Raw genomic sequence first — 16,087 nt, 5'->3', positions numbered from 1 at the left:
GAACACGGCTTGGCACAGAGTTAAGTGGCCTTATAAGTGTTCATTAAAGAAATACAAATGCCATTTAACATTTAATTATCACCTCCTGTGTGTCAGGTATAGGGTTAGATGTAAAGATACAAATATAAAGAGCACCTCATTGGAGATGGAAGTGGAAACATTGTCTGACACCGTGTTTATAAAGCACACAGTGCTGTGGGGACTCAAAAGATACAGTTCTAGAGCTCTGCTGCACTACTGTACATATAGTTCAGGGGCTTCCCAGGTGGTTCAGTGGTAAAGATCTGCCTGCCAATGCAGGACCTGCAGAAGACGCGGGTTTGATCCCTGGGTCGGAAAGATCCCCTGGAGGAGGAAATGGCAACCCACTCCAATATTCTTGCCTGGAAAATCGCATGAACAGAGGAGCCTGGCAGGCTATAGTCCAAGGTGTCACAAAGAATTGGGACACAGGACTGAGCACTCATGCACTACACTGTACACTGGATTAAAATGGCAAATTCACATCCTGTGTTTTTTTACCACAGTTAGTAAAAACATCACAAATGAAAAATAAGAAGAGAATGTGAGGAGACAGGGGAAAGGAAGCTGACTGGGGTAGTTTAGGGCTGCACAGAAGCAGGAGGATGCACTGGGGGTGGAATTGAAGACCCAGTTTCTAAATGGAAGACTGAATTTCATGCACTGAGGATGGAGCCCAGAGATGTGACTAGGAGTTGGGCTAGTGATCTGAGACAGTGTGTGTGTGTATATATATATATATATATATGTAAAAAACTACTTGCTTTTGTTCAGTCATTAAGTTGTGTCTGACTCCTTGTGATTCCAAGGATTGCAACAAGTCAGGCTTCCCTGTCCTGCACTATCTCCTGGAGTTTGTTTAAGTTCATGTCCATTGAGTCGGTGATGCTATCTAATCATCTCCTCCTCTGCTGCCCCCTTCTCATCTTGCCTTCAAACTTTCCCAGCATCAGGGTCTTTTCCAATGAGTTGGCTCTTCACATTAGGTGGCCAAAGTATTAGAACTTCAGCATCAGTTCTTCCGATGAATATTCAGGGTTGATTTCATTTAGGATTGACTGGTTTGATCTCCTTGTAGTCCAAGGGACTCTTAAGAGTCTTCTCCAGCACAATTTGAAAGCATCAATTCTTTGACACTTAGCCTTCTTTATATATAGTTAATAACACTACTGTATATTTGAAACTTGTTAAGAAAAGATCTTAAAAGTTCTCATCACAAGGAAAACAAATGTAACTATGTGTGGTGAGGAATGCTAACTAAACTTACTGAGGTGAATACATTGTGAATATATACAAATATCGGATCATTATGTTTTACATGTGAAGCTAATGTATCATATGTCAATTATATCTCCATATAAAAATACTATCAATCAGAAAATTGGTGCTTTTTTTTTTTTTTTTTCTTAAAAGGAAATGGAGTGTTTGGCCCTCCCATTTTGTTTCCAGCATAAAATGATTTCAGAAACACTTTTTAGTAATGACTTTCACTGTAGATTTATGTGACTGGTACATTGTGTGATATGTGGTAGCATCTTTCTAGAAATGAGGATTTGTTATCTTATGGAAAAATAAAAATCTCATCACTATTCTAATAAACAAACCACCACCACCTAAATGTCAAGAGTGTAGTCAGTGGCCCAGAAGGCCTCAGGCCACCTGCACACCGGCCTGCACCCTCCTATGAACTGCATCCTCTCTCCACCCCATAGGTGACTCAGCTCCACCAGGGTGCCCTTCTCCAACTACACAGCTGCTGCACGGCTTCCACACCTGTGCTTCCTCTAACCGGAATGTGCCCTATATCCCCCCTGGCTTGTACCTTTACCTCCTTCAGGTGTCTGCTCAAGTGTCATCTAAACAGAAGGGCCCTCCGTGACCATCAGCACCCACTTCTCCCCTTCTCCATCTCCTTATCATGCCTAATTTTTCTTGTTAGCACTTACTTACTAGAGGAGACCTAACAGGTTTCCACACTCTACGGTCTCTGGAAGGATCAGGACTTTGTTATACTCACTACGTTTCTTCAGCTCCCAAAAACAGTGTGTGGTGTTCAGCAGATGATCAAAAACTATTTATGACATGAAATAATAAGAATATGAGAAACACTTAACGGACCCTTACATTATGGTATTTTTTGTAAAAGCCAGGTACTCAAATGTTTTGGAGTCTCTCACTTTTAATCACTAGCATATTTTAAAAATTATAATCTAGCAAACTCCTCTCAAATTAAATAAATCAAATAACAATATCTAACACTCAACTGGAGAGGGAAATCACAACCCACTTCAGTATTCTTGCCTGGAGAATCCCATGAACAGAGGCGCCTGGCAGGCTACAGTCCATGGGGTCGAAAGAGTCGGACACGACTTAGCGACTAAACCACCACCACCACCACTCAAAAGGACGTTTGAATTTTGAATCAAGTCCAAAAGATTCTACCTGGTTACTTAACACAAAAATGAACACTGGTTTATAGCTTTATTTAGGTATTTTGTTTATCTGTATAATGTTCTGAAGGGATAAAGATGGGATAGATATTTCCACCACTTAATAATCGGAAAATAGCCAAGAGAAGTTGCCTTTTCATACACACCCAGATCAGCAACAGAGCTGGAAATAAAGATAACTTTTCCTCCTCACAGATGCTGTTGAGTCATTAGGAGCAAATGCTTCAAATTCCACTAATGAGATAACCCCGTGGTTTCACGGAAACTACTGAAATGACAGGCATGGTAAAGTCTTAGTAGAACCAGGAGTTAAACGGATATGGGAATAAACACTCTCATTAACTAACTCGGCCAGCCTCCTCTACTACCAACTTCTTAACATCTTCAGCCTATTTCTTAAGGCATTATCCTTATGTTTATCTGTGGACCTCATAGATACTCTTTAAATGCCACCTTTTGGCTGTAAGACAAATTAAACTTCCACATTCAGATTGCTGCATATTTCATCACTACTAGACAATACTGGCATCCCATGTCAGTACATACTAAATGGAGGAGGCAGGATCCATAAACTAATGGTAACATGTAGACATGTGGCCCCAATGCTGACTAAACAAAGTGTTTTTCAGGTAATAAAGTCACTGCTGTAGAACAATAGCCCTCAGTACTCTTGATATAGTGAAGCATATCCAAGCAGAACACCTCTTCTCAATAAAAAAAAAAAAAAGTTTTGTACTTCTAGAGAATAACAAAAGAAAACAGATTTATCACTAAGGGGCATATGGACCAAATTCATCTTGTTACAGGTAAGAAAACAGAGATCCAAACAAGTTAAAAGAGTTGTCTAAACCCACACAGCTACTTTTTGAAAGAGCCATAGCTAAAAGCCTAGCCTCCTAACTCCCAATCCAGAGTTTTACATTTACAAGCTACGTAATCCATACAAACTGGACTTTTTCCTCTTATTTCCCCCTTGAATGATCTTTTAGGTTTTGTGCAGAGGAAAACTAGTCACGAAACAAAAGTCCCCCAGACTTTCTGATCATTAAATGCCTTATAAATATTTGCGTGACCTGAACCCAATCTGGATATGACTTATCCTCATAAGATGCAGAATGTTTGCGATTTAAAGGCTATACCCATTTGTGAATTTTTGGTTTCCACAGTGATAAGTAACATTTACTGTTCCATGTGGTCTGTCTTGCATCTATGAACAAGCATTTCCTGATGAATAGCAACTCCCACGTGATATAGTTTCCCAAATATTTTAGACAGCTGATGAAGGAAAAAAGATTAATAACTGATTAGGTCATCTGACAGTGAAAGGTGTTCTAAGTCTGCTATGATGTAGCTGACACTCTGCCCTCATAAATTAGTTTTAAGAATGTAAGGGTAAACATTTGGCCTTTATTAGCAAACTTAACAGACAGGATTATAAAATTTAGGACTACAAGAATCACACCATAAATTCAATAGTTTTCAATCCTATACAATGACAAAGATGTATTTCATATTTCAGTGGTTCAACCATTAGTTTCAGCTTTATAGAGGGTTCTATTTTACATAATGGTGACATCCTTCTTCTGCTCTATCTGGCATATCTGAAACATAACAATGCAGTCAGTCCATTCTGGATGTAAACATGGGGTGGTGTTCAAAGAAGAAGCCATGGAAAGGACCCATGAGCTTCAGTTGAATCCTTCACTGCCTTCAGGTGCCTATTACGAGGGGTAGTTCTTTTTTGTTGTTGTTGTTGACAAAGTAATGTCTCTGCTTTTTTTTTTTTTTAATTTTTTTTTAATTTATTTTATTGGAGGCAAATTATCTTACATTAATATATTGGTTGGTTTTGCCATACATTGACATGAATCCGCCCCGGGTGTACATGTGTTCTCATTCTTGAACCCCCCTCCCACCTCCCTCTTCCCCATATCCTCCCTCCATGTCATCCCCGTGCACCAGCCCCAAGCACCCTGTATCATGCGTCAAACCTGGACTGGTCACTTATGATAATATACATGCTACCGAGGGGTAGTTCTGCAACAACTAAACTTATCAAAAATGTTCCAGGTATTAGGTCATTAAAAATACAAGAGGAACCTAAAAAGGGTATATGTGTAATTACACTTTTTCCCCCCAACATCATCTTCCAGAATTCTGTAATACACAAAGTGATTCTATTTCCTTATTTGGCAACTTTGTGCTGACAGCTTTTAGGGGTGCTGAGTTAGAGGGAAGGGGTCAAACATTCCCCAAAGAGGACAGGTTGAATCAGTATCTTGATGTTCCCTGCATCTCTAGGATCTCTCCTCTGTGCAATTACAGAAGCCTGTACACACTGTTTCTAAGAACATTTCAACAAAATTGCCTTTGGTGAGAACAAGACAACTGTTCACAGTCTGGAAAGAATAAGCAAATCTTCTGCACTAGGAGCCTCGTTTTAATATGGCTTAAAAAACATCTTTATTCATGTAAGGTCACAAACTATTTCCACCTAAAATTTCCAAGATTTGACCCCAATTTCAACTCTACGCTAATCCTCTCCCAACTTGTGGAAATTAACAAGCAAAATTTTGTTACTTAAGAGTTAAGCCACTTGAAGTTTTCATTCATGCAAGCTTTGAGTAGGCATCGTAAGCAGTTATTAAATACCCAGCACAGTGCAGAAGGTAGAGTGATGGGGGCCTTTAGTTATTTCCATTCACCTGAGAGGGAAGGCACAAAGTTGGGGAAGATGACAAAACATACCAGTATTCACTCCAGAGAAACCCAGTCATATTAAATAAGCAGACAGAACCCTGAGAAAAGTTAAATAGTTAAACACAGACACTGTCCAGTTTCTCCAAAAGCGAGCAGAGAGTCTTTCAACATCAGTTTCTAACAATATGGCCATCTTTACGGAAATTATCTTGAAAATGTGGAATGAAGAAATTAAAGCTGGGGAAAGGAGAACAGACTGTGAACGTGTTTGGTACAGAGTATGTTTGGGTTGACTCATATCTTGCCTCTTCTATAACAAATAACTGAACAAAGTTCTGATCACTATTGTAGAAGGACCCCCATAAAGAATAGAGAAAGGAGCCTGACTGCCTCTGGGCATCTTCAGACCTCATGTCTTAGTGATAAGTAATTTGGCCTGGTAAGGATATGCAACATCTCTGAAAGCAGCTAACAGAATACTCTATGTTCTGCTTCCAGGTAATAAGCCATCCATTGTGCACCCAGAGCAACTCCATCCAACCAGATATTACCAGGAAAGTACCACACAGTTAGCAACATACTGGTTGCTGTCAGTAGTAATCTATATTTCAATTACAGTCCTTGTCACTAAACAACTATCATTTAAACTGGAGACAATATACTCCTAGAAAAATGATTGTGTATACCTTATGTTTATGATTACCAAAGCCACCTTCTAATTTATAAAATATAAATTTGAACCTCTACAAGATATTGTCATGTACTGAGGAAGAGATTACTCAAGGAACTGAGCTATACTAGGTAAATAGAGGTCCCAAAGCCTCTGAATATATAATGGTCCCAAAGCCAAATGAAAGTAAAAGCTATAGATGCCCAAGGCAAAACTAGAAAAATATGAGATAGCATCCAAAGCAAATAAGCAAAAGTAAATAAATAAATGAAACTATAAAAAAACACTTCATAATAGTTTTCAATGGATTTTTATTACAGAAAAGAGCCACTGAGGGTACTGAAATAAATCTGCCCACCAACTGTACCAAGCCACAGGTAACCAGATATTATGAATCACTGACATGTTCCAACTGCAAGTCACCAGAAAACTTTAAAGTGAAGCCAACTGACATAAACCATTAACTCTTAAGATGACAGTTAAGGTATCTTGTTAGTATTCCTGTAAGTAGCAGAAAGAAGCAAGAGTGTTAATGAAAACTAGATTTCCAGTGCTATTAGAAACCTAAATTACTAAAGGTAATTATGCCCTATGTAAATGAATGCAAATAGCCTAACTCGTAAGTTTTAAATTCTGTTCAAATATATTTTAAGTCTAAAGTCAATATATTTTTTACGAGTGGTAAGAGGATCTCTTCTGATATCTCAGCCCCTAAAGACCATTATGTATAGGCACACAGAAAAAAAATGTGCTTCTGTGTATTTTTCAGTTCAGTTCAGTCGCTCAGTCGTGTCCGACTCTCTGCGACCCCATGAATCACAGCACGCCAGGCCTCCCTGTCCATCACCAACTCCCGGAGTTCACTCAAACTCATGTCCATCGAGTCGGTGATGCCATCCAGCCATCTCATTCTCTGTTGTCCCCTTCTCCTCCCGCCCCCAACTTTTCCCAGCATAAGAGTCTTTTCCAGTGAGTCAACTCGTCGCATGAGGTGGCCAAAGTATTGCAGTTGCAGCTTTAGCATCAGTCCTTCCAATGAACATCCAGGATTGATCTCCTTTAGAATGGACTGGTTGGATCTCCTTGCAATACAAGGGACTCTCAAGAGTCTTCTCCAACACCCCAGTTCAAAAGCATCAATTCTTCAGCGATCAGCTTTCTTCACAGTCCAACTCTCACATCCATACATGACCACGGGAAAAACCATAGCCTTGACTAGATGGACCTTTGTTGGCAAAGTAATGTCTCTGCTTTTTAATATACTATCTAGGTTGGTCATAACTTTCCTTCCAAGGAGTAAGCCTCTTTTAATTTCATGGCTGCAGTCAGCATCCGCAGTGATTCTGGAGCCCCAAAAAATAAAGTCTGACACTGTTTCCACTGTTTTTCCATCTATTTCCCATGAAGTGATGGGACCAGATGCCATGATCTTCGTTTTCTGAATGTTGAGCTTCAAGCCAACCTTTTCACTCTCCTCTTTCACTTTCATCAAGAGGCTTTTGAGTTCCTCTTCACTTTCTGCCATAAGGGTGGTGTCATCTGCGTATCTGAGGTTATTGATATTTCTCCCGGCAATCTTGATTCCAGCTTGTGCTTCTTCCAGCCCAGCGTTCCTCATGATATACTGTGCATATAAGTTAAATACGCAAGGTGACAATATACAGCCTTGACGTACTCCTTTTCTCTAATGGCTCAGATGGTAAGGAATCTAGCTGCAATGCAGGAGACCTGGGTTTGATTCCTGGGTCAAGAAGATCCCCTGGAGGAGGAAATGGCAACCCACTCCAATATTCTTACCTGGAGAATCCCATGAACAGAGGAGCCTGGTGGGCTATACAGTCCATGGGGTCACAAGAGTCGGACACCTGAGTGACTAACACTTTCTGTGTATTTTTAATTAATCGTTAATGAGGCTCTAAATACCAATTCAACCTCAGGCAATCATCTACTCACTTTCTTAAACAAAATACAAAATAGAAACTTTGTTTTACTGTATAATCCATGAAACTGTGACACTTAACCCTAGACACATAAGATAATTTAACTCTGTAAACACAGGACAGCTGCAAGAGAAGACCAGACATTCACCATACTAAATGCTTGGGGTTTGTACTTCTGGCAGGAGCAAATGAACTTTTCTTTACTAGCATTTTATCTGTAAACAACTTACATAACTTTGCAACCCTGAGGCATTAAACACCAGAAGCAACTTCATCGTCTATCACTACAATGCAATAATACCAAGTATATCATCTCAGAAACAGATTTTGAAGTAAACTATTAAGGTTTAATTCTATGCTTTAACTGAAGGCACAAGTCTGAATTTAATTGTACTAAGAATAAAACGCTGCAACTACTACTGGTTCACTTAAAATTGATCAAATATTCATAAGGCTGATTTGGAAAGGGTACCTAGTTCCACCTTGTCCCTACTCCATACAGGGTCTATTTCCCTTAAACTCAAGATTTATCTGAGGAATCTTGTAGCTAAGGATGGGATGGATGTAGGACCTACAACTGGGAAAACACTTGCATTATCAGATGGAATTCCTTTGGGGGAGAGCAGAGTTTAAAATGCCTTCCACCAGCTTAGTAACAAAATGTTGTTTCTTGAGTTTCCTTCTAAATACTTCTACTTAAAAGAAAATTTTGCAAAAACTTAGGAAAAACTTCAGTAGGAGCACTAACAGTTTAAATAAATGCTTTTCTTGCCTTAAAGAAATATCTGATACCAGGAAAATGCTAATGTTGATCGATTTTCTAGATAAACTAAAAGGCAAACAAACACAATTGAACTTCTGTCTTCTAATTAAGTTGACTAAAGTACCCAAGATCAAGAGAACCACAAAGGTTCTCAGACCTTCAAGAGTGGAGCCTTGAACTTAAGTCTACCACTGGCTTTGATATTCCTGACCTCATCGATCACCCAATCCTACAACTTTGCATCAATATGCTACCTTGCCCAGGTTTTCTAAGCTAGAATTCTTGAAGCATCTTCAAGTCCTCTATCTCTCAACTCTCACATCCACAAGGTTACCAGGTACCAATGGTTTCACCTTAGAAGACTTTCACGTTAGTCCTCTCTTCCTCACGGCCTACATTTAAACTTTAACCCAAAGTCCCCGCCACTCATCTCCATCTCCTTCAGCCTATCCTCCACAATGCCACCAGTTACATTTCTTTAGAAAAGAAAAGAGAAACCTAATCATTACTCTCCCAGGTTAAAAATCCCCTGCTGGCTCAAGAATCAAATCCAAACTTCTTAAGTATGCGTGGAGCTGCAATATCTGCTTCAGGTGCAGCCATGGCCACACACTCTGCAAGGTTCCTGCCACACTCAACTGCACCTGCAGTGAGCAGGCCAGGGAAGCAATGACAAATCTCCTTCCAAATAACACGGCGTAGGTATGCACATAAAATTCTCATTCTACATCTTCCCAATTCCTGCTGCAAAGACTCAGCGGGTAAGGAAGACTTTTGAATGGAGTTCAACATACTGTGACTTGTGAACATACCAGACTTGCCTGTGAGGGTCCGTGAGTCTCCAGCAGAGGCATGGGTCGGTGGTGGCCTGCTGCAGGGTTGGAGGCACTCAGTGTAGCAGTACATGCTGGGATCTTTTGAAAGAGGTCGCCATTATCTTCATTACCTCCACCATAGTTTGACCCCAGGTAAATAGCAGGGAGGAAACACAGGCCCACCCATTGACAGAAAATTGGATTAAAGATTTACTGAGCCCGGCCCCGCCCATCAGAACAAGACCCAGTTTTCCCTTCAGTCAGTCTCTCCCATCAGGAAGCTTCCATGAGCCCCTTATCCTCCATCAGAGGGCAACAGAATGAAAAACACCATCATAGAAAACTAACAAATCTAATCACATGGATCACAGCCTTGTCTAAGTCAATGAAACTGAGCCATGCCGTGTGGGGCCACCCAAGACGAACGGGTCATGGTGGAGAGTTCTGACAAAATGTGGTCCACTGGAGAAGGGAATGGCAAACCATTTCAGTACTCTTGCCTTGAGAACCTCATGAACACAATGAAAAGGCAAAAAGACAGGACACTGGAAGATGAACTCCCCAGGTCGGTAGGTGCCCAACATGCTACTCGAGATCAGTGGAGAATAACTCCAGTAAGAATGAAGAGATGGAGCCAAAGCAAAAACAATACCCAGTTGTGGATGTGACTGGTGATGGAAGCAAGGTCCAATGCTGTAAAGAGTAATACTGCATAGGAACCTGGAATGTTAGGTCCATGAATCAAGACAAATTGGAAGTGGTCAAACAAGAGTGAACATTGACATACTAGGAATCAGTGAACTAAAATGGACTGGAATGGGTGAATTTAACTCAGGTGACCATTATATCTACTACTGTAGGCAAGAATCCCTTAGAAGAAATGGAGTAGCCATCATAGTCAACAAGAATCCAAAATGAAGTACCTGGATGCAATCTCAAAAACGACAGAATGACCTCTGTTCGTTTCCAAGGCAAACCATTCAATATCACGGTAATCCAAGTCCAAGCCCTGACCAGTAATGCTGAAGAAGCTGAAGCTAAATGGTTCTATGAAGACCTACAAGACCTTCTAGAACTAACAGTCAAAAAAAGATGTCCTTTTCATTATAGGGGATTGGAATGCAAAAGTAGGAAGTCAAGAAACACCTGGAGTAACAGGCAAATTTGGCCTCAGAGTACAGAATGAAGCAGGGCAAAACGTACTATTTTGCAAAGAGAATGCACCATGGTTAATATTAGCTCTTGATCTGCCTTATGTGAGGGGGGAATAAAGTGAGACGTAGAAACATACATAAATCTCACTGGTATCATGGACTCCATAAATACATTCAAGTGTGTGTGGTGATAGTCATGGAAGATATTAGGCAGGTATTTTAGAAGGAATCTGTGTAATCTGAGGAGACCTGGTAGAATTTACTCTATGGTTACTTCATGTCACAACCCCACTTTACACAGTATAAAACTTCCATTTCTCATATTTTATAATTCTAAACTCTTGGTCTGTCTGCTATACTTAAGGATAAACCTCCAATGCCAAGAATAAATATTTTGTACCAAACAAGATACTGGAAAATATAAAGATGACTTCTGTATTTTCCCACAATTTGAAGGCCATTCTTTGGCTTCGTTGTGTTGGGAACTTAGGAGCCTGAAAGGGACTCTCCCACACTTGGGCCCATTTCTCCTTCCTTGGCTTGTTATGGACAAGGATTCCATATGGAGGTCCCTGACAATGTGACGGTTCAATTGTTTATACTTCAGTTCTGAATAGTCAGTCCTTAACACTAAGGGCAGTTATTTTCTCTCAATCTTCCAATCCCCAAAGGTGTACTTGCTTCTTAAATTGTAACCCCAGGAGTAGAGGGAAACTTTAAGAAAAAAAAAACGCTTTAACTAAATTTTTTAAACTTCACATGAAAAGATGTTCTACATCATTAATCACAGGAGAAATACAAATAAAGATCATAATGGGATACTATTTCACGCCTACTAAGATGGTTCCAATCAAAAGAAAATAACAAGTGTTGGCCAGAATGTGGAGGACTTGAATCTTCCTATGTTGCTGCTGGAAATATAAAATGGTGCAGCCACTTTGGAGAACAGTTGGGCATCTCCTCAAAATGTTAAATACAGAATTACAATAAGACATCAATTCTGCTCCTAGGGATACACCAAGAAAAATGGAAACATATGTCCACACAAAAACTCGTACACAAATAGGCAAAGTGGAAAAAAAATGCAAATGTCCATCAACAAATGAGAATGGATAAATCAAATGATGAAGTATACCTAGTTTCAGTTTTGCAAGATTAAAAAGTTCTGGATATCTGTTTCACAACAATTTGAATATAACACTACCGAACAATACACTTGAAATTTTGCTGGCAAACCTACATAATGAAATATTTGGCGATAAAGAGAAATGAAATACTGACACATGCTCTAACATGGCTGACTTTGAAAACATCATACTCCGTGAAAGAAGCCAGAAAGAAAGGACCTCATAATATATGATACTATTTATATTAAATGTCCAGAATAGGCAAATGTACAGAGACAGAAAGTAGACTGGCGGTTGCCAGGGGCTAGGGAACTTGAGAAGAATGGGAATGACTTATAATGGATACAGGGTTTCTCTTGGGGTGATGAAATATTCTAAAATTGTATGTGATGATGGTTTGCACAAATCCGTGAATGTACTTAACACCAGTGAATAGTACACTTTTATTGGGCCAACTGTATGTATATGAATGTTATCTCAATAATGCTATTAAAATTATATATGCAAAAAAGTTACTTCTAGATCCTTAGGCTAAAGCCATAATGTAATAAAGTGCCTTCAACTTTGGGGTCTGTATCAGCAAGATCTGCATCAATTTTTCCTTTTCATATTAAGAGTAAGAATCTGATATACTTGAAATCCTCATTGCCTTCCCTACCTGCTCTGCTCTGTTCTTCTATGCTCTCTCCTCAACAAGTGCTCTGTGCTTCTGAGTGATAGGCCTCCAGAGTTACCTAGGGAACCACAGAGAGACTCCAACAGAGAGCCTCTGAGGCCTTAGAGAGACCAGAAAATAAGGCTTCTCCATCGTTCATCAAGAAGGGGCTTGGTTAAGATGCAGGGACAGGGTAACAGGCTAGAGAGACGTAGAGAACCAAGGGAGTGACCCCCATGAACCAGAACATTTTCATAAACACAGTGATCTGGCTATGGTTTGCACATGGTCTGCTGCAAATGTTCTCAGCAAATAACCTCAATTGGGGGTCTCAGGATCTCTAGAGACCCACAGATACACTCAAGGATTTGTGACTTCTCCAAAATAATCTTTCAATTGTGTATTTTCATCCTAGTGTTCATCCAAAAGAAAGTGATATAAATCCAGACCAGATCATTTTAACCACCCCTTTACCAACACAGTGCCCAGGTGTCCACTTACTATTACATTGGTACAGGGTGATCCTCATCACAAAAGCACAGTGTGCAGGCAGGCATAGACGTGACAGTGACAAAGGTCAATTTTAAGACATTTATTGATCACTAAGACTTTGATTTCATGACACCAGAATGACAGGCACTGGAGTTCTGTGCTATATTCACTGCTACAGCCTAATAAGGAAAGGACAGAGGCAGACTGGATATATAATCAACGGAGTCACACCAAATGAAGGTCAAATGACATTAAGGCATTCATAACAGTATCTTCATAATGGCATGAAGGTATTGTAGAATAAAGGTTTTGTTTTGGTGGTTCAAAAATTTACAAAGAGGAGGCAATAATAAGAAAAGGAATTATCATGTTCAAGTTGTTTTCAAAACAGTGTAAATGAGTCATTTCCACTATCTATTGATTTCCTTCAACAGTCTGACACTTGGCTATATGCTGAAAATGTAAAAAGCTGTAAGAACTAAATTTCACAAACATTGTGCTCCTTTTCCAGACTTGAATTGGATGTATGTTTGATGTCAATTTCAGTACCTCTGAATACTAGTCTTATCTTTGAATGTACAAAACACTAACTACAGTAGCAAAGAAATTGGAAATCATTAAAACTGTAATTCAAGGACTGCTCACTGACACAGCTGGAGTCTGATGGTCCTGAGATAGTAAGCAAGGCCTTCAAGTCCATAATGTGACTTTGAATAATATATTTATTGCCAACAGGTATATTCTGAATTACTATTATCAAAATCAAAAGGCTGTTATGCATTAAGTATTTATTAGGACCCAAGGCAACAACTTTATTTAAAATAAATAAACATAAGTGATTAAGACTCAACAAAAAAGCATTCATTAACTTAAATTTTAATTGTTTAATAGTTTTTGCATTTATTGGTGATTTTTTAAAATGTTTTAATAGCTGTATAAAAGCTATACGCATAAGGAGTATATATTTTATTTCATGTTTATATATAGTTAGTACAATTAAGCAAAGATAATTTAAGTCAACAAAAGGGAATGGCTGAAATGCATGTGTGGCTGGCAAATACTAATATGGGGTTGATTTGAACATGTTCATTCATTCAGAAAACATTCAAGATCCTACAGTGGGCCTGGTAATTACAATACAGTGTAGAACAAGACAGACACATCTATGCCGTCACGGGGCTTAGAATTTATTTTAAAAGGTATGCAAATGTAACAAGTGAAATGCCAAAGAGTATTACAGAAAAAAATGGCAAGGGTACTTTATTTAGTTTATGGGGTGAAGAGGACTCCCTGAGAGGAAATTACATGTAAGCTAAGAAAAAAAGAAATAGGAGCTAGTAGTAGCTGAGACAGTAAAGAATCTGCCTGCAATACAGGAGACCCAGGTTCAATCCTTGGGTTGGGAAGACTCCCTGGAAAAAGGGATGGCAACCCACTCCAGTATTCTTGTCTGGAGAATCCTATGGACACAGGAACCTGGTGGACTACAGTCCATGGTGTCACAAAGAGTCAGACAGGAATGAGTGACTAACACAACTTCAGAGAAAAGTGAAGCAACAGAGGGGGAGCGTAATCTCAGCATCAGACACACCCTGCAGACTTGTCAGGAACGCACAGAACATTAGAGGAACAGAAGGAAGTCCAGCAAGGCTGTGAGCGGAGTGTGAGTCTGGTGTATGCCGGTGGGGGTGGGGGGCTGGCCGTGGTGGGGGTATGGTAAGAGCTGTTGATTCTAGATAGAGGCAGGGACTTCCTCTTGCAAGGTCCTGAAGACTTCTTAAAGGGTCTGACTTTTAACTCCTTAGGGAGGACTTCTGAGGGTGATGAGAAATCACTGGAGGGTTTTACACAGGTCACGCACATTGAGTTTTATTTTGTAAAAACTCCTCAGACTTCAGGTGTACAGAGCACTGGAGGTCAAGGTCAGAAAGGACGGCTAGAGGCAGCTTCAGCAGGCCGGGCAAGACAGGAAGGTGGCCACCTGGGAATTCTGCACTAGAGCAGCATATGGGAGAGTTTGAAGACATATCTGATAAAATTTAGGAACTTATGTTTAAGACAGAATTGAGACAGCTTGACAACTCATTGCAGGTGGGAGTTAAATGAGGATATATTGGGTTGATCAAAAAGTTCATTCTGGTTTTTCAGTAAGCTGTTACAGAAAAACCTGAATGAACTTTCTGACCAACTCAAAATTATGGAAAATGGCCAAATGGTAACTGGTGGATGGTGTCTTTCACCAGATGGAAGAAGAATTGCAAATACTTGTAAGTTGAGGACCACCTGCATTCAAAGGCTGCTTTGTACAAGTTGTTGGGAAAAAATACTTCTGTTTTTCTTGTAATTTCATACCTCTGCATCCATTATGAATATTTTTTAAAAATACTACTGACTTGCATAATCACTCACACCCAGAGGCGGCAATATTCAAAACAAGCCTGTGTTCTTTTGGGAAAGTCTTGGTTCAAAGACAAAATCTGAGAACAGACAAATCTTTTGATCCTTACTATTGACACAGTGCTTCAATGCAAACCTGAACTACTTAAGACCTTCCTTTGATGGGACAAAGAGCAACAGCTCAACATAGGCACTTAGGTTTAAGAGGTTCCCACTCTCCACCTCATGCCTGAGAAACATGGATTTAAATATCAAAAGAACTGGGAATTCAAGTTCAAGTGACCACTGCACCTGGCAGAATTTAACCCAGTATCAAACCGCTCCATGCAAATTCACAATTTGCTAAGGACAAACAACTCTGGGAAAAGTTTTCCCATGACCCACTCCCTCATGAACATTTTTAATATTTCAAAAATGCTTAGAAACTGGAACAAAGCAATTTAAAACTCTCAAAGGGTCAGAGCAACTAGAATTAGCTGAAGAATGCATTATACATGAAAGACACCAAGGCTCTATGAACAGGGCATCTTCTTCACACCAAAGCACAAGAAAACAAAGGGAAAACTAAACTAACACAGACCACAGAAAATATCACATGAAAGGAAATTCACGTCTGGCCTGGCCTACAAAAGAAGAAACTCAATAAACAGGCTCGGTTTCTGTGGGCTCCCTGAAAGCAAGGAGCAGAAGGAGGAGAATCGTTTCAGTCTTGAAGGTGAGACTTTCAAGGATTTCCAGGATTATTAAGGAGGCAAATAGAGGCAGAGGGTCCCCTGCCTCTGTCTCCACACATCTCAGTCCATTATCCGTTGACCGCAATGCACGATCTACATTCTGTGTCTGCCTCTAGTTCTTTCTCCAGGGGCCAAAGATGGGAAGACTATTGACATGGATGATCATTTA

The 16,087-nt window shown here is 39.8% G+C and overlaps 1 protein-coding gene across 6 annotated transcripts in view; it reads right to left on the bottom strand.

Annotated features, from left to right (window-relative positions):
* Positions 1-16,087, bottom strand: part of LRRC8D (leucine rich repeat containing 8 VRAC subunit D) — a 133,670-nt gene that overhangs the window by 76,114 nt on the left and 41,469 nt on the right. The gene's annotated exons all lie outside the window — the stretch shown is intronic.

The sequence above is a fragment of the Moschus berezovskii genome, chromosome 4 (genome assembly GCF_049115385.1).
Source record: "Moschus berezovskii isolate FMDL1 chromosome 4, NW_MosBer_1.0, whole genome shotgun sequence".
NCBI classification, from domain to species: domain Eukaryota; kingdom Metazoa; phylum Chordata; class Mammalia; order Artiodactyla; family Moschidae; genus Moschus; species Moschus berezovskii.
Note: the sequence above shows the minus strand (reverse complement) of the source record. Positions and strands in the feature narration are given on the sequence as shown.